General features: G+C 44.7%; 1 protein-coding gene across 4 annotated transcripts in view; it reads left to right on the plus strand.

Annotated features, from left to right (window-relative positions):
- The first annotated feature begins 7,758 nt into the window (after positions 1–7,758).
- THRAP3 (thyroid hormone receptor associated protein 3) overlaps positions 7,759–18,633 on the plus strand; it is a 103,256-nt gene continuing 92,381 nt past the window's right edge. For all 4 annotated transcript variants that reach the window (XM_069756872.1, XM_069756868.1, XM_069756873.1 and 1 more), the window contains exon 1: positions 7,759–7,973. The gene's annotated coding sequence lies outside the window, so the exon portion shown is untranslated. The remainder of the gene's footprint in view (positions 7,974–18,633) is intronic.

Raw genomic sequence — 18,633 nt, forward strand, 5'->3', positions numbered from 1 at the left:
GGTGCGGAAATATCTCACACGAATCCGCAACGTGGGCACATAGCCTTAGGGTTAGGGTTGGAATTAGGGTTGTGGTTAGGGTTAGGGGTGTGTTGGGGTTAGGGTTGTGGTTAGGGGTGTGATTAGGGTTATGGCTACAGTTGGGATTAGGGTTAGGGGTGTGTTGGGGTTAGTGTTGGAGGTAGAATTGAGGGGTTACCACTGTTTAGGCACATCAGGGGTCTCCAAACGCAACATGGCGCCACCATTGATTCCAGCCAATCTCGTATTCAAAAAGTCAAATGGTGCTCCCTCACTTCCGAGCCCCGACGTGTGCCCAAACAGTGGTTTACCCCCACATATGGGGTACCAGCATACTCAGGACAAACTGCGCAACAATTACTGGGGTCCAATTTCTCCTGTTACCCTTGTGAATCTAAAAAAATGCTTGCTAAAACATCATTTTTGAGGAAAGAAAAATGATTTTTTATTTTCACGGCTCTGCGTTGTAAACGTCTGTGAAGCACTAGGGGGTTCAAAGTGCTCACCACATATCTAGATAAGTTCCTTGGGGGGTCTAGTTTCTAAAATGGGGTCACTTGTGGGGGGTTTCTACTGTTTAGGCACACCAGGGGCTCTGCAAACGCAACGTGACACCCGTAGACCATTCCATCAAAGTCTGCATTTCAAAAGTCACTACTTCCCTTCTGAGCCCCGACGTGTGCCCAAACAGTGGTTTACCCTCACTCATGGGGTATCAGCGTATTCAGGAGAAACTGGACAACAACTTTTGGGGTCCAATTTCTCCTGTAACCCTTGGGAAAATAAAAAATTCTGGGCTAAATAATTATTTTTGAGGAAAGAAAACGTATTTATTATTTTCACGGCTCTGCATTATAAACTTCTATGAAGCGCTTGGGGGTTCAAAGTGCTCACCACACATCTAGATAAGTTCCTTTCGGGGTCTAGTTTCCAAAATGGGGTCACTTGTGGGGGGTTTCTACTGTTAATCCACATCAGGGGCTCTGCAAACGCAACGTGACGCCCACAGAGCATTCCATCAAAGTCTGCATTTCAAAACGTCACTACTTCACTTCCGAGCCTCGGCATGTGCCCAAACAGTGGTTTACCCCCTCATATGGGGTATCAGCGTACTCAGGAGAAACTGGACAACAACTTTTGGGGTCCAATTTCTTCTGTAACCCTTGGGAAAATAAAAAATTCTGGGCTAAATAATTATTTTTGAGGAAAGAAAACGTATTTATTATTTTCACGGCTCTGCATTATAAACTTCTATGAAGCACTTGGGGGTTCAAAGTGCTCACCACACATCTAGATAAGTTCCTTTGGGGGTCTAGTTTCCAAAATGGGGTCACTTGTGGGGGGTTTCTACTGTTAAGCCACATCAGGGGCTCTGCAAACGCAACGTGACGCCCACAGAGCATTCCATCAAAGTCTGCATTTCAAAACGTCACTACTTCACTTCCGAGCCCCGGCATGTGCCCAAACAGTGATTTACCCCCACATATGGGGTATCAGCGTACTCAGGAGAAACTGGACAACAACTTTTGGGGTCAAATTTCTCCTGTTACCCTTGGGAAAATAAAAAATTGCAGGCTAAAAGATCATTTTTGAGAAAATAATTTTTTTTTTTTATTTTCATGGCTCTGCGTTATAAACTTCTGTGAAGCACTTGGGGGTTCAAAGTCCTCACCACACATCTAGATTAGTTCCTTTGGGGGTCTAGTTTCCAAAATGGTGTCATTTCTGGGGGATCTCCAATGTTTAGGCACACAGGGGCTCTCCAAACGTGACATGGTGTCCGCTAATGATTGAAGCTAATTATCCATTTAAAAAGCCAAATGGCGTGCCATCCCTTCCGAGCCCTGCCGTGCGCCCAAACAGTGGTTTACCCCCACATATGGGGTATCAGCATACTCAGGACAAACTGGACAACAATATTTGGGGTCCAATTTCTCCTATTATCTTTGACAAAATAGGAAATTCCAGGCTAAAAAATCATTTTTGAGGAAAGAAAAATTATTTTTTATTTTCATGGCTCTGCGTTATAAACTTCTGTGAAGCACCTGGGGGTTTAAAGTGCTCAATATGCATCTAGATAAGTTCCTTGGGGGGTCTAGTTTCCAAAATGGGGTCACTTGTGGGGGAGCTCCAATGTTTAGGCACACAGGGGCTCTCCAAACGCGACATGGTGTCCGCTAACAATTGGAGCTAATTTTCCATTCAAAAAGTCAAATGGCGCGCCTTCCCTTCCGAGCCCTGCCGAGTGCCCAAACAGTGGTTTACCCCCACATACGAGGTATCGGCGTACTCGGGAGAAATTGCCCAACAAATTTTATGATCCATTTTATCCTACTGCCCATGTGAAAATGAAAAAATTGAGGCGAAAATAATTTTTTTGTGAAAAAAAAGTACTTTTTCATTTTTACAGATCAATTTGTGAAGCACCTGAGGGTTTAAAGTGCTCACTAGGCATCTAAATAAGTTCCTTGGGGGGTCTAGTTTCCAAAATGGGGTCACTTGTGGGGGAGCGCCAATGTTTAGGCACACAGGAGCTATCCAAACGCGACATGGTGTCCGCTAACGATGGAAATAATTTTTCATTCAAAAAGTCAAATGGCGCTCCTTCCCTTCCGAGCCTTAACATGTGCCCAAACAGTGGTTTACCCCCACATGTGAGGTATTGGTGTACTCAGGAGAAATTGCCCAACACATTTTAGGATCCATTTTATCCTGTTGCCCATGTGAAAATGAAAAAATTGAGGCTAAAAGAATTTTTTTGTGAAAAAAAAGTACTTTTTCATTTTTACGGATCAATTTGTGAAGCACCTGGGGGTTCAAAGTGCTCACTATGCATCTAGATAAGTTCCTTGGGATGTCTAGTTTCCAAAATGGGGTCACTTGTGGGGGAGCTCCAATTTTTAGGCACACGGGGGCTATCCAAACGTGACATGGTGTCCGCTAAAGAGTGGAGCCAATTTTTGATTCAAAAAGTCAAATGGCGCTCCTTCCCTTCCAAGCCCTGCCGTGCGCCCAAACAGTGGTTTACCCCCACATATGAGGTATCAGCGTACTCAGGACAAATTGGACAACAACGTTCGTGGTTCAGTTTCTCCTTTTACCATTGGGAAAATAAAAAAATTGTTGCTAAAAGATAATTTTTGTGACTAAAAAGTTAAATGTTCATTTTTTCCTTCCATGTTGCTTCTGCTGCTGTGAAGCACCTGAAGGGTTAATAAACTTCTTGAATGTGGTTTTGAGTACCTTGAGGGGTGCAGTTTTTAGAATGGTGTCACTTTTGGGTATTTTTAGCCATATAGACCCCTCAAACTGACTTCAAATGTGAGGTGGTCCCTAAAAAAAATGGTTTTGTAAATTTCGTTGTAAAAATGACAAATCGCTGGTCAAATTTTAACCCTTATAACTTCCTAACAAAAAAAATTTTTGTTTCCAAAATTGTGCTGATGTAAAGTAAACATGTGGGAAATGTTATTTATTAACTATTTTGTGTCACATATCTCTCTGGTTTAACAGAATAAAAATTCAAAATGTGAAAATTGCAAAATTTTCAAAATTTTCGCCAAATTTCCGTTTTTATCACAAATAAACGCAGAATTTATTGACCTAAATTTACCACTATCATGAAGCCCAATATGTCACGAAAAAACAATCTCAGAACCGCTAGGATCCGTTGAAGCGTTCCTGAGTTATTACCTCATAAAGGGACACTGGTCAGAATTGCAAAAAACGGCAAGGTCTTTAAGGTCAAAATAGGCTGGGTCATGAAGGGGTTAATGGACCGGTTAGGGTAAAGTATACAGCTCTGTGCTCACCGCCTTTGTGCTTCAATGCCTCTTGGGTTTTTTTTTTTTGATCTATCATGTCAGTTGATGTATGTGTGAGCACTCTTTTAGGGCAAACTCACAGCTAGATTTGCTATGTATATATGTATAGCATGACTTAATCGTATTTTGACAAATACTAGAATATGCAAAATAGCTGCATTATAGTTATTCTGTGCTATTAAGTGAGCGTTCTTTGCCCAATACCCATATATATGGAGCGGTCATAGATCTAACAAGAGCCCCCATGAGGATTCCGCCGATCTGTAATAGAAATTTCTTTGTTGTTTCAGATATATGCAGCATCTCCACTATATATATATAATTATTTTGGTGCAAACAAATGTTGAGGGCCAGATACATTGTATTTAAACATGGAAGTTTGGTTATATCTACTTGTTGGAGTAGTTTTTTAGATGTTTTTAACTGTGTGTAGTACTTCTTTTGTGTATAAATAAAATTTGATATATTTTTTGAAATTATTGAATTGTGGTGTTCCAACCGTTTTTGTGCATGTGCTGCTTTTTCCTCTTTATGGTGTATATATTACATGCTTGGTAGTGAACACACAACATTTATAGCTAAGATCTTTTGGATGGTGCCCACTTTAAAACTTTTTCTTGTATACTCCCTGTCTGACGCAGTCCAATTAATAACGAGTGTTCCACAACGATCTCCCCTATAGAACAGAACAGTGACATTGGGTGATGTCACCGCTCTATTGGCCTCCAGTGACACACTGACAGGAGACAATGGCTCCTGCAGTGCATCACTGAGAGGTTACTGTAGTTCAGGCTCTCACTTAATGGCAAAGCTGTGTGGGAAATTTCCTACACAGCAGTGCCGCAAGTGAGAGTAGGAACTATTTCTCACAGCGGCTCCAGGATACAATGCGGAAGGATACCTTCTGTCATTGTATCCTGGAGCCCCTGGAGTGCGGTCGCATCATCTGATGTGGCTGTTCTCCACGGGAGATCGTCGTGGGACACTTGTATTAATTGGATTTCTGCGGATCAGGGAGTAAATTGTTTGTTTATTATTTTTAATATTTTTTACAGGTGAGCAATGGCTTGAGGGATCAAGGTGATAGTGAGTATGTACTCTATGCTGTATGTACTGTATGATTGTGTATATGTACTGTATGTCTATATGTATTTGTTGTATGTCTACGTATGTGCTGTATGTATGTACTGTATATCTATATGTATGTTGTATGTTCTGTATGTTGTATGTTCTGTATGTTGTATGTACTGTGTGTTGTATGTTCTGTATATTGTATGTACTGTATTTTGCATGTTCTGCATGTTGTATGTACTGCATGTTGTATGTACTGTATGTTGTATGTACTGTATGTTGTATGTTGCATGTACTGTGTGTTGTATGTTCTGTATGTTGTATGTATTGTATTTTGCATGCTCTGCATGTTGTATGTACTGTATGTTGTATGGTATGTGTTATGAACAGGTAATTCAGAACCACAATGGACCTTGAAGTTCAGAGCACACAAAGTGACCTGACAATTACCAAAAACATAGGACGAGCTCTGAGACGTGGGAACTCTGCTGACCGCAATCCCTAATCCTATCCAACCACACTAAAGGTAGCCGTGGAGCGCTCCTGACCAGTCCTATGCGCCTCGAGCACAGCCTGAGAAACTAGCTAGCCCTGAAGATAGAAAAATAAGCCTACCTTGCCTCAGAGAAATACCCCAAAGGAAAAGGAAGCCCCCCACATATAATGACTGTGAGTTGAGATGAAAATACAAACGCAGAGATGAAATAGATTTAGCAAAGTGAGGCCCAACTTACTGAACAGACCGAAGATAGGAAAGATTGCTTTGCGATCAACACAAAACCCTACAAACCACGCAGAGGGGGCAAAAAGACCCTCCGCACCGACTAACGGTACGGAGGTGCTCCCTCTGCGTCCCAGAGCTTCCAGCAAGCAAGAAAAACCAATATAGCAAGCTGGACAGAAAAAATAGCAAACAAAAATAAAACAAGCAAAACTTAGCTTATGCAGGATATACAGGCCACAGGAACGATCCAGGAGAAAGCAAGACCAATACTAGAACATTGACTGGAGGCCAGGATCAAAGCACTAGGTGGAGTTAAATAGAGCAGCACCTAACGACTTAACCTCATCACCTGAGGAAGGAAACTCAGAAGCCGCAGTACCACTCTCATCCACCAAAGGAAGCTCATAGACAGAACCAGCCGAAGTACCACTCACGACCACAGAAGGGAGCTTGGCCACAGAATTCACAACAGGTATGTATGTTGTATGTACTGTATGTAGTATGTACACTATGTTGTATGTGTTTTTTTTACACTTGAACACAGTAGCCGGATGAAGGGACTATAGTATCCCATCATCCAGCTACCTGTCACTGTAGCAGGCATAGCCGGATGAGACTAGTAGTCCCATCGGACGATGCCTGCCTACATACAGACCCGCACACACTCCCACAGACACACACAGCCCCGCAATCCCCGCACACAGACACACACAGTCCTGCAGACACAAACAAACACCCACACACAGACATGCACATCTTCTCTGCACACACAGTCTCCGCCCACACACTCTTCCCCTTTCCAATCTGCAGCATTTCTCGCACCCAACTCCACAGCAAAACAGCAGATCTTTTTTAAACCTGAGTGACATGCTTAAGAAAATAAAACTCTGTGTTTCTGTGCGGATTTTTCTGCAGCATGTGCACATCAAGTGTGCGGTTCCCATAGACTTACATTGGTTGTGCAATACATTGCAGATTTGATGCAATTCGGCTTGGAAAAAACTCGGGTTCGCAATAAAATCTGCAATGTGTGCACACAGCCTAAGCTCACCGTCATCAGGGGCTTATTTACAGCATTCTGGAATGCTGTAGATAAGCCCCCGATGTATCCTGAAAGATGAGGAAAACAAGTTAGATTATACTCACCTGGGCGGGCGGTCCTGGTGCGATGGCGTCCTCTTCTTGTCTTCACACTACGGCTTCGGCGTACTTTATCCTGTTGAGAGCAGAGCAAAGTACTGCAGTGCGCAGGTGCTGGGCCTCTCTGACCCTTGCCGGCGCACTGCAGTACTTTGCTCTGCCCCCAACAGGATAAAGTACGCCTGCGCCGGAGCTGCAGCGTGAAGAGAAGAAGAGGACGTCATTGTAAGAAGATGGGAGGCCCCGGACCTGACCGCCCCTGGGTGAGTATAATCTAACCTTTTTCTTACCTCTCAGGTTACGTCGGGGGTGCATTCCAGAATGCTGGAGATAAGCCCTGATGCCGGTGGCCGCAGCTTATATGCGAAAAATGAGCTGACAGATTCCTTTAACCATGGCTACCCCCAAGAAACACCTGCTTTGCAAAAAAAAGAGCTTTACAGGCAAGAACATTGCTGATTGTAATACAGTCAAAGTAATCACTGCACTCGTATATTTTCAAATTGCAAAATGTTTATTAAATTTGAATTCGTGAAAAGAGGTACTTGGCGAATTAATTCGCCAAGTACCTCTTTTCACAAATTCAAATTTAATAAACTTTTTGCAATTTGAAAATATACGAGTGCAGTGATTACTTTGACTTTATGACTTGTGGGATCCACCATCCCGTTCACTGGCACCGTGAACTTTATTTGATTGAGTGCTAGCTTTCAATACTTTCTACAATTGCTGATTGTAAAATTGTCCTTAAAATTAACTATTTATCTGATCATACAGAAACTCAAAGAGAGGTTCAATTGGTGTGAAGAAGGCTTCAGGACCCAAGGAAGCCCAAGGGCCAGGACCATCTCCTAAAGAGGGTAGCGCTGTAACAGGATAGCACAAGGGAAGAGCTGAAGTAACTATGTAGCCTCCTGACTGACACCGACGTCACCGGTTCGAGCAGCCATGACACCGATAGCTGACACACAAGAATACGCCCCTCACCAAAGCCAGGGAAGATGGCGCAGAAACTCGCGGGGCTTTGTGGGAAATGTAGTTTACGGCCGGGACGTTCTGTTGTCGCAACGCTCCCTGGACGGGCAGTTCCCGGCATGCTCTGCGCACACAGCGTCCTGCGGCCGTGCTAGCGCTTGGCTGCTCAGAGTCCGCGCCGTGCCTGGAAGCTGGAGGAGGCAGTCGGTAGAGCGCAGGTGAGCGTGGAGCCCCGCACGGCCTAATGCGGTGTTGTGTCGCCGTGTCTCTCGTCTGGACTGTAGGCGCCATTTTCTAGCCGTGTTGTCTTCCCGCCGTGCCTCACAGTAAGCCCTGAGTGCGCTTATGGCGGCGCATACTTTCCCTTCTCGCATTGATGGCTTGGAGTGAGGCCGGATATGGGCCCCACACAGGGAAGCTGCCCGGCCATGATGAGGCCATCCGGGGAGGGGTGTGAGCGGAGCACGAGGGGTGGCCCATGTACGCTGGGAAGGGGCCCGAGGTCGCCACCTTTGCCCCGTCTGCTCTCACCGTCACTGGACGTTTGTAAAGAGTGCCTCATTGTAAGGGCATGTTCACATGTAGAGGTTTTGATGCGGTTTCTTCCTTCCTATTCAGGAAAATTGCAAATATTTAGTATTTTTAATGCATTCATTGTAATGAGTGAAAATAGCTGAAATAATTGACACGTTGCGTTCTGTAATTGAAGAGCGCAGGGGATAAAGACACTGCGAATGAGATTACCAGTCTTCTCTGTGCCGGTGCCATGAAATGCTGTGTATGGATAGCAATAAGCACTAGTGCTGCCACTACACCTAATGTGAAAGCGGAGCATTGTTTAGTAATGAAAATGCACACAAAACGCTGTCTGCCAGGGTCTATCCCACTCTATCGGCTACATTCACACTAAGGCTACGTTCACACATCAGGTTTTCAGTGTCAGGCTAAATCCGGCTAATTTTCAAAAAACGGATCAGGCGAATGTTGCCTCCGGATCCAGTTTTTTTTCCCATAGACTTGTATTAGTGCCAGATTGCACCGGATGACATTGCGTTTGGTCCGTTTTTTGGCAAACCTGCCGCTTCCGGTTTCTTGAAAAAACGTCCATAGCAACGTTTTTTGTCTCCGGCGAAAAAGCCTGAAGCGCCAGATCTGTTGCTTCCGGCTGTTTGCTAGAATGGAAGCCTATGGGAGCTGGAAGGTGCCGGATCCGGCAGCCTGATCTGTTTTTTTAAAACTGAGCATGGTCCAATTTTTTTAATTTTTTTATCCAGTAATAATCTAGATATGCTAGCCGGATCCATAAAAAAAAACGGATCAGTCGCTTCAGTTTTTCACAATCTGCGCCGGATCCAGTTTTTCCAACATTTGCCGGATTCAGGGTATGTGCACACGATGCGGATTTTGCTGCGGATCCTCAGCAGTTTCCCATGAGCTTACAGCACAATGTAAACTTATGGGAAACCAAAAACGCTGTGCACATGCTGCAGAAAAAGCCGCGCGGAAATGCAGTGGTTTACATTCCGCAGCATGTCACTTCTTTCTGCGTTTTCTGCAGCGGTTTAACCGCAGTGAAAACCGCGGTAAATCCGCAGCTGTTTTTCCACTGCGGATTTATCAAATACGCTGCAGAAAAATCCGCAGTGGACCCAAATACGTGTGCACATAGCCTTAGCCTGACACTGAAAACCTGTGTGAAAGTAGCCTAAGGCCATGTTCACACGTTGCGTCGGGTCCCTGCGGGTTTTCCCGCAGCGGATTTGATAAATCTGCAGGGCAAACTCGCTGCGGTTATCCCTGCAGATTTATCGCGGTTTGTCCTGCGGGTTCCGCTGCGGGATTTTACCCCTACTATTGATGCTGCATATGCAGCAATATGCAGCATCAATAGTAATGTTAAAAATAATAAAATCATGATATACTCACCCTCTGACGTCCCGATCTCCTCTGCGCTGCAGGCGGCGGTCCGGTTCCAAAGTGCTGTGCGAGAAGGACCTTCGTGTGACCGCGACGTCACCGCAGGCCCTGCTCGCATAGCAACCTGAGACCGGACGTCCGCGTGCAGCGCTGAGACTTCAGAGGTGAGTATATCATTATTTTTTATTTTAATTCTTTTTTTTTTTTTACCACAAATATGGTTCCCGGGGCCTGGAGGAGAGTCTCCTCTCCTCCACCCCGGGTATAACCCGCACATTATCCGCTTACTTCCCACATGGTGGGCACAGCCCCATGCGGGACGTAAGCGGATCAATGCATTTCTATGGGTGCAGAATCACTGCGATTCTGCACAAAGAAGTGACATGCTGCGGGTTATAAACCACTGCGTTTCTGCGCGGTTTTTCCCACAGCATGTGCACAGCGGTTTGCGGTTTCCATAGGGTTTACAGGTTACTGTAAACGCAATGGAAACTGCTGCGGACCCGCAGCATCAAAATCGCCGCGGTTCCGCGGTAAAAACCGCAACGTGTGCACATCGCCTAACATTTGTACTTGCTGTTGAAAGGGAATGTCAGTTTTTTATTTATTATGTAAATCTTTTTAAACAAAACCAAATTTACTATATAACTTTTTCTTCATGTACTGAGGGCTGCCATTTTTATTCTCTGGTGTGGTGTGGCTGTAAGCAGGCCCCAGTGCTAACAATATGTACTGCCAGGTGCCACACTTTCAGTACTACCGAGCACCTTCATAACCTGCAGGTTAATAGTTATCAGACACGACATGTTACCTTTTAAGTTTTCATAATTTAAACTTAAAAAAACAAACAAAAAAAAAACAATCTACAGTAAGTGATCATTCCCCTTTCTGTTCTATTGTGTTAGTGGCTTGTAGGTGTGGTTCATGAAATGAAAAGGTCTGCCCAGGGAACATTTTCATATTATTTATTTGAAGATGGGAGAGAGGGTATGGGTGGCTTTTCTATCAATTATACTACTTGCTCTACTGATGAATTCCAGACACAGTATTGGTTGCTGCATTCACCTGTCCCTGTGTTGAGACTCCAACGCTGCAATGTGAAGTAGGTAGAGAAGAGATGACATTAACACGCTGTTTAATGTTTTATTCTGAGCTGTTACATTTTTTTTTTATTTACTAGACATTCATATGGTGGATTACAAAAAAAAATTAAGGGGTATGACGAACATGCACTTACAGTGCCGGCAAAAAAAATCTTTACACTTAAGCTGCAAAAAAAAAACTTTACATATAAAATCCACATCATAATTTCACTTTTTAAAAGTGTACACAATGGGGGAGATAATAAAAAACTGTCTAATATTAAATCTGGCTTTGTTGCAAATATCAACCAATCAACGCTCAGTTTTCACTTCTCTGGTTAAGCGAAAGCTGCACTCTGATTGGTTGTTATGTGCAGCCCAGCCAGTTTTGCTATTAGGGAGTCTTTTATTATCTCCCTCAGTTTTTTATTATCTCCCACAATTGGTCAAAAGAAGCTTAAAATGGAAGAGAAATCCTGTGCCTTGACTCTGCTCGAGAAGGGGGATTCGGTGATTGCTGTAGCTAGAGATCTGGGCGTGTCAAGAGAAGCAATTTATCAACTGAAGCGGTCGGCGGCATCATTGCCTCCTGGGATGGTACCGCAGAGGAAGTCAGGCTCTGGCGCATCTAAGAAGACTTTACCAAGGACTGATAGGCTTCTGAAGCGTGAAGTGATGTCACATCCTTCTATAACTGCTGTTGAACTAAAAACACAAGTACCCTATGCTCCTCCAGAACATCGCAACTAGGACAATTCATCACCGCCTGCAGAAGGACCTGGGTCTACCAAGTTGCCGTGCCGCAAAGAAGCCCCTGCTCACAGCAGCAGTGAAGAAGAAAAGGCTTGCCTTTTGTAAGAAATATCAAGATTGGACATCTGAAGAGTGGAAGAAAGTGATGTTTAGTGATGAGAGCACTTTCAGGCTGGTCAAGGGAGGCTCAAAGGTTGTGCGTCGTCCGAGTACCGTGTCACGGTATGACCCAAAATATGCAGTATTAAAGGAGGTGCTGAAGACACTGTGGGTAAACATGGACTCCACATACTTAGCCAGCCTTGCTGAATCCATGCCTAAATGACTGCAGGTGGTGATAAAATGTAAGGGTGACATGACAAAATACTAATTATAATAAAATATCCACAATAAAACACTTGAATATTAAGATTTTGTGGTTTCATTGAACTTGTAAAGTTTTTTTTTTTTGCCGGCACTGTAGTTGCCTCACCTAATGTCACTATTACGTCAGCAGGATCACATAGTGTGGTCACCCTACTTTCACCAACATGACATTCTGCCCCCCTGGGGACACAGTCATTTTTTGTTACACAGACTCTCCCTATTCTCACGGGTCCAGGGAAGCACGGGGAGCGAGAGGATGTGGCCCATGCAGTCACTGACATGGCACCAGACTTGCTGAGTGGCCCCATTCACTGTAGCTAAAGTGAAATAGCCTCGGTAGGACTGTCACCAGTTCCTCGTTGGATATAAACCCCGTCCGTTACTGACATTATATTGGCCAGAAACCAGCTCCGGTAGCATGGAAAGTTAAGAGAATATGGACTTGTGGATCAAGATAAAAGAGCAGCCCAAGGTTAAATTACCGTATTTTCTGGTGTATAAGACGACTGGACGTATAAGACGACTCCCAACTTTTCCATATAAAATATGGAATTTGGGATATGCCCGCCGTATAAGATGGGGGTCATCTTATACGCCCAGTCATCTTATACGGCGTGTGGTTCCCAGGGTCTGGAGGAGAGGAGACTCTCCTTCAGGCCCTGGGATCCATAGTCATGTAAAAAATAGAGAATAAAAATAAAAAATATGGATATACTCACCCCTCCGACGAACCCTTGCACTCAGCGCTGCTAGCGTCTGCCTCCGTTCCTAAGAATGCAGAGAGTGAAGGACCTTCGATGACGTCGCGGTCAGGTGACCTGTCACCTGACCGCGACATCATCGAAGGTCCTTCACTCTCTGAAATTCTCAGGAACGGAGGCAGACGCTAGCAGCACTGAGAGCCAGGGTTCGTCGGAGGGGTGAGTGTATCCATAATTTTTATTCTATATTTTTTACATGAATATGGATCCCAGGGCCGGAAGGAGAGTCTCCTTTCCTTCAGACCCTGGGAACATCCAGGATCGCTCCCTGCACACGCCGTACCCGGCGTATAAGACGACCCCCGACTTTTGGGACAATTTTTAGGGGTTAAAAAGTCGTCTTATACGCCGGAAAATACGGTATATATTTTAATCTCCTTAAAGGGAATCTGTCACCCAAAAATCGAAGATGGGCTAAGCCCACCGGCATCAAAAGCTTATCTACAGCATTCTGGAATGCTGTAGATAAGCCCCCAATGTATCCTGAAAGATGAGAAAAAGAGGTTAGATTATACTCAACCAGGGGCGTACCCACTGCGGTTCGGTCCGATGGGCGTCGCGGTCCGGGGCCTCCCATGTTCGTAAGATGACGTCCTCTTCTTGTCTTCACGCTGCGGCTCTGGCGTACTTTGTCTGCCCTGTTGAGGGCAGAGCAAAGTACTGCAGTGCGTAGGTGCCGGGCCTCTGACCTTTCCTGACGCCTGTGCACTGCAGTACTTTGTTCTGTCCTCAACAGGGCAGACAAAGTACGCCTGCTCTAGAGCCCGATATAAGAGATTGACATGAAATAGCTACAATGTTTTTCACAAGGGGCTCAAGAATGATATAAAAGCAGAAACTGGCCACTTTTGACCTAGTTACAGGTTCTCTTTTAATTTTGGATCTTAATTATTTTAAATGTTTATGTAGCACCATTAATTTCCATAACTCTTTATAGACATTGCCATCACTGTCCCCATTGGGACTCACAATCTAAATTCCCTGTTAGTATGTATTTTGAGTGTAGGAGGAAATCTATGCAAACACCTTGCAGATGTTGTCCTTGGAGGGATTTGAACTCGGGCACGCCACAGTGCTGAATGTTAGGGTATGTGCTCATGTTTTTATACACCAAGGGATCTCATATATCAATATAACTCCAAAATTCACTGTAACACATCAACCTCTATTGTGTATAACTCAATGAGGTAAGGAGAATTTTCTTTCAGATATAAATAATTTTATTGTACAAACACAAATAAATTACATACGGTAAGGGTACCGTCACACAGTGGCATTTTGATTGCTACGACGGCACGATCCGTGACGCTCCAGCATCGTAACAATATCGCTCCAGCGTCGTAGACTGCTGTCACACTTTGCAATGTATGACGCTGGAACGATAATTTCATGACGTATGTGCGATGTAGAAGCCGTTGGTTACTATGCGCACATCGTATACAATATCGTGCACACCTTTGTTACACCATGCGATCATGCCGCCACAGCGGGACACTAGACGACGAAAGAAAGTTTCAAACGATCTGCTACGACGTACGATTCTCAGCGGGGTCCCTGATCGCAGGAGCGTGTCAGACACAGCGAGATCGCTGGAACGTCACGGATATATCGCTGGAACGTCACAAATCGTGCCGTCGTAGCGATCAAAATGCCACTGTGTGACGGTACCCTAAGAGTACCACAAACCAAGCAGGTTTGAATGGGAATATAACCAGGTAAGTTAACACTAACAATTTATGCCTTACATATTATATAGGCAAAATATGTCCAACAAGAGGGCTATCAAAACAAGTGCCATATACCTCCACACATTATTAAAGATATATCTTATGCAAAGTTGCCAGATAAGAGAGGAAACAGTTTTGGCCCTTTAAATACTAAGAGAAGTGAGACCTAGCCTAGATTACTTTATATATATATATATATATATATATATAGCTGGCTATACACGGCAGGGTTATTTAACCCCTTCCCGACCTTTGACGCCACGTAGGCGTCATGAAAGTCGGTGCCAATCCGACCCATGACGCCTATGTGGCGTCATGGAAAGATCGCGTCCCTGCAGATCTGGTGAAAGGGTTAACTCCCATTTCACCCGATCTGCAGGGAAAGGGGGAGTGGTAGTTTAGCCCAGGGGGGGTGGCTTCACCCCCCCGTGGCTACGATCGCTCTGATTGGCAGTTTCACTTTCAACAGCCAATCAGAGCGATTTGTAATATTTCACCTATTATAACTGGTGAAATATTACAATCCAGCCATGGCCGATGCTGCAATATCATCGGCCATGGCTGGAAACACTAATGTGCCCCCACCCCACCGATCGCCCCCCCAGCCCTCCGATCTGTCCGGTATACTGCTCCGGCTCCCCTCCGTCCTGTGCTCCGCTCCCCCTGTGCTTTTGTCCGCTCCCCCCGTGCTCCAATCACCCCCCCCGTGCTCCAATCCCCCCCCCTGCACTCCGTTCCACCCCCCCGTGCTCCGTTCCACCCCCCCGTGCTCCGTTCCACCCCCCCGTGCTCCGTTCCACCCCTCCCGCGCTCCGATCCACCCCCCCATGCTCCGATTCCCCCCCACCCCATCATACTTACCGATCCTGCCGGGGTCCGTCCGTCTTCTCCCCGGGCGCCGCCATCTTGCAAAATGGCGGGCGCATGCGCAGTGCGCCCGCCGAATCTGCCGGCCGGCAGATTCGTTCCAAAGTGAGTTTTGATCACTGAGATAGGTTATATCTCAGTGATCAAAATAAAAAAAATAATAAATGACCCCCCCCTTTGTCACCCCCATAGGTAGGGACAATAAAAAATAAAGAAATTTTTTTTTTTCCACTAATGTTAGAATAGGGGTAGGGCTAGGGTTAGGGTTTCGGTATGTGCACACGTATTCTGGTCCTCTGCGGATTTTTCCGCTGCGGATTTGATAAATCCGCAGTGCTAAACCGCTGCGGATATATAGCGGATTTACCGCGTTTTTTCTGCGCATTTCACTGCGGTTTTACAACTGCGATTTTCTATTTGAGCAGTTATAAAACCGCTGCGGAATCCGCAGAAAGAAGTGACATGCTGCGGAATGTAAACCGCTGCGTTTCCGTGCAGTTTTTCCGCAGCATGTGCACAGCGATTTTTGTTTCCCATAGGTTTACATTGAACTGTAAACTCATGGGAAACAGCTGCGGATCCGCAGCGTTTTCCGCAGCGTGTGCACATACCTTTAGAATTAGGCTATGTGCACACGGTGCGGATTGGCCGCTGCGGATTCGCAGCAGTGTTCCATCAGGTTTACAGTACCATGTAAACATATGGAAACCAAATCCGCGTGTGCCCATGGTGCGGAAAATACCGTGCGGAAACGCTGCGTTGTATTTTCCGCAGCATGTCAATTCTTTGTGCGGATTCCGCAGTGTTTTACATCTGTTCCTCAATAGGAATCCGCAGGTGAAATCCGCACAAAAAACACTGGAAATCCGCTGTAAATCCGCAGGTAAAACGCAGTGCCTTTTACCCGCGGATTTTTCAAAAATGATGCTGAAAAATCTCACACGAATCCGCAACGTGGGCACATAGCCTTAGGGTTGGAATTAGGGTTGTGGTTAGGGTTGTGATTAGGGTTATGGCTACAGTTGGGATTTGAGTTAGGGGTGTGTTGGGGTTAGTGTTGGAGGTAGAATTGAGAGGTTTCCACTGTTTAGGCACATCAGGGGTCTCCAAACGCAACATGGCGCCACCATTGATTTCAGCCAATCTCGTATTCAAAAAGTCAAATGGTGCTCCCTCACTTCCGAGCCCCGACGTGTGCCCAAACAGTGGTTTACTCCCACATATGGGGTACCAGCATACTCAGGATAAACTGCGCAACAATTACTGGGGTCCAATTTCTCCTGTTACCCTTGTGAAAATAAAAAAATGCTTGCTAAAACATCATTTTTGAGGAAAGAAAAAAGATTTTTTATTTTCACGGCTCTGCGTTGTAAACGTCTGTGAAGCACTTGGGGGTTCAAAGTGCTCACCACATATCTAGATAAGGTCCTTGGGGGGTCTAGTTTCTAAAATGGGGTCACTTGTGGGGGGTTTCTACTGTTTAGGCACACCAGGGGCTCTGCAAACGCAACGTGACGCCCGCAGACCATTCCATCAAAGTCTGCATTTCAAAAGTCACTACTTCCCTTCTGAGCCCCGACGTGTGCCCAAACAGTGGTTTACCCCCACACATGGGGTATCAGCGTACTCAGGAGAAACTGGACAACAACCTTTGGGGTCCAATTTCTCCTGTAACCCTTGGGGAAATAAAAAATTCTGGGCTAAATAATTATTTTTGAGGAAAGAAAACGTATTTATTATTTTCACGGCTCTGCATTATAAACTTCTATGAAGCACTTGGGGGTTCAAAGTGCTCACCACATATCTAGATAAGTTCCTTTCGGGGTCTAGTTTCCAAAATGGGGTCACTTGTGGGGGGTTTCTACTGTTAAGCCACATCAGGGGCTCTGCAAACGCAACGTGACGCCCACAGAGCATTCCATCAAAGTCTGCATTTCAAAACGTCACTACTTCACTTCCGAGCCCCGGCATGTGCCCAAACAGTGGTTTACCCCCACATATGGGGTATCAGCGTACTCAGGAGAAACTGGACAACAACTTTTGGGGTCAAATTTCTCCTGTTACCCTTGGGAAAATAAAAAATTGCAGGCTAAAAGATCATTTATGAGAAAATAATTTTTTTTTTTTATTTTCATGGCTATGCGTTATAAACTTCTGTGAAGCACTTGGGGGTTCAAAGTGCTCACCACATATCTAGATAAGTTCCTTTGGGGGTCTAGTTTCCAAAATGGGGTCATTTCTGGGGGATCTCCAATGTTTAGGTACACAGGGGCTCTCCAAACGCGACATGGTGTCCGCTAACAATTGGAGCTAATTTTCCATTCAAACAGTCAAATGGCGCGCCTTCCCTTCCGAGCCCTGCAGAGTGCCCAAACAGTGGTTTACCCCCACATATGAGGTATCGGCGTACTCGGGAGAAATTGCCCAACAAATTTTATGATCCATTTTATCCTATTGCCCATGTGAAAATGAAAAAATTGAGGCGAAAAGAATTTTTTTGTGAAAATTTTTCATTTTTACAGATCAATTTGTGAAGCACCTGGGGGTTTAAAGTGCTCACTAGGCATCTAAATAAGTTCCTTGGGGGGTCTAGTTTCCAAAATGGGGTCACTTGTGGGGGAGCGCCAATGTTTAGGCACACAGGAGCTCTCCAAACGCGACATGGTGTCCGCTAACGATGGAGATAATTTTTCATTCAAAAAGTCAAATGGCGCTCCTTCCCTTCCAAGCCCTGCCGTGCGCCCAAACAGTGGTTTACCCCCACATATGAGCGTACTCAGGACAAATTGGACAACAACTTTCGTGGTTGTTTCTCCTTTTACCATTGGGAAAATAAAAAAATTGTTGCTAAAAGATAATTTTTGTGACTAAAAAGTTAAATGTTCATTTTTTCCTTCCATGTTGTTTCTGCTACTGTGAAGCACCTGAAGGGTTAATAAACTTCTTGAATGTGATTTTGAGTACCTTGAGGGGTGCAGTTTTTAGAATGGTGTCACTTTGGGGTATTTTCAGCCATATAGACCCCTCAAACTGACTTCAAATGGGAGGTGGTCCCTTAAAAAAAATGGTTTTGTAAATTTCGTTGTAAAAATGAGAAATCGCTGGTCAAATTTTAACCCTTATAACTTCCTAGCAAAAAAAAATTTTGTTTCCAAAATTGTGCCGATGTAAATTAGATGTGTGGGAAATGTTATTTATTAACTATTTTGTGTCACATAACTCTCTGGTTTAACAGAATAAAAATTCAAAATGTAAAAATTGCGAAATTTTCAAAATTTTCGCCAAATTTCCGTTTTTATCACAAATAAACGCAGAATTTATTGACCTAAATTTACCACTAACATGAAGCCCAATATGTCACGAAAAAACAATCTCAGAACCGCTAGGATCCGTTGAAGCGTTCCT

Source organism: Ranitomeya imitator, chromosome 3 (assembly GCF_032444005.1).
Source record: "Ranitomeya imitator isolate aRanImi1 chromosome 3, aRanImi1.pri, whole genome shotgun sequence".
NCBI lineage: Eukaryota > Metazoa > Chordata > Amphibia > Anura > Dendrobatidae > Ranitomeya > Ranitomeya imitator.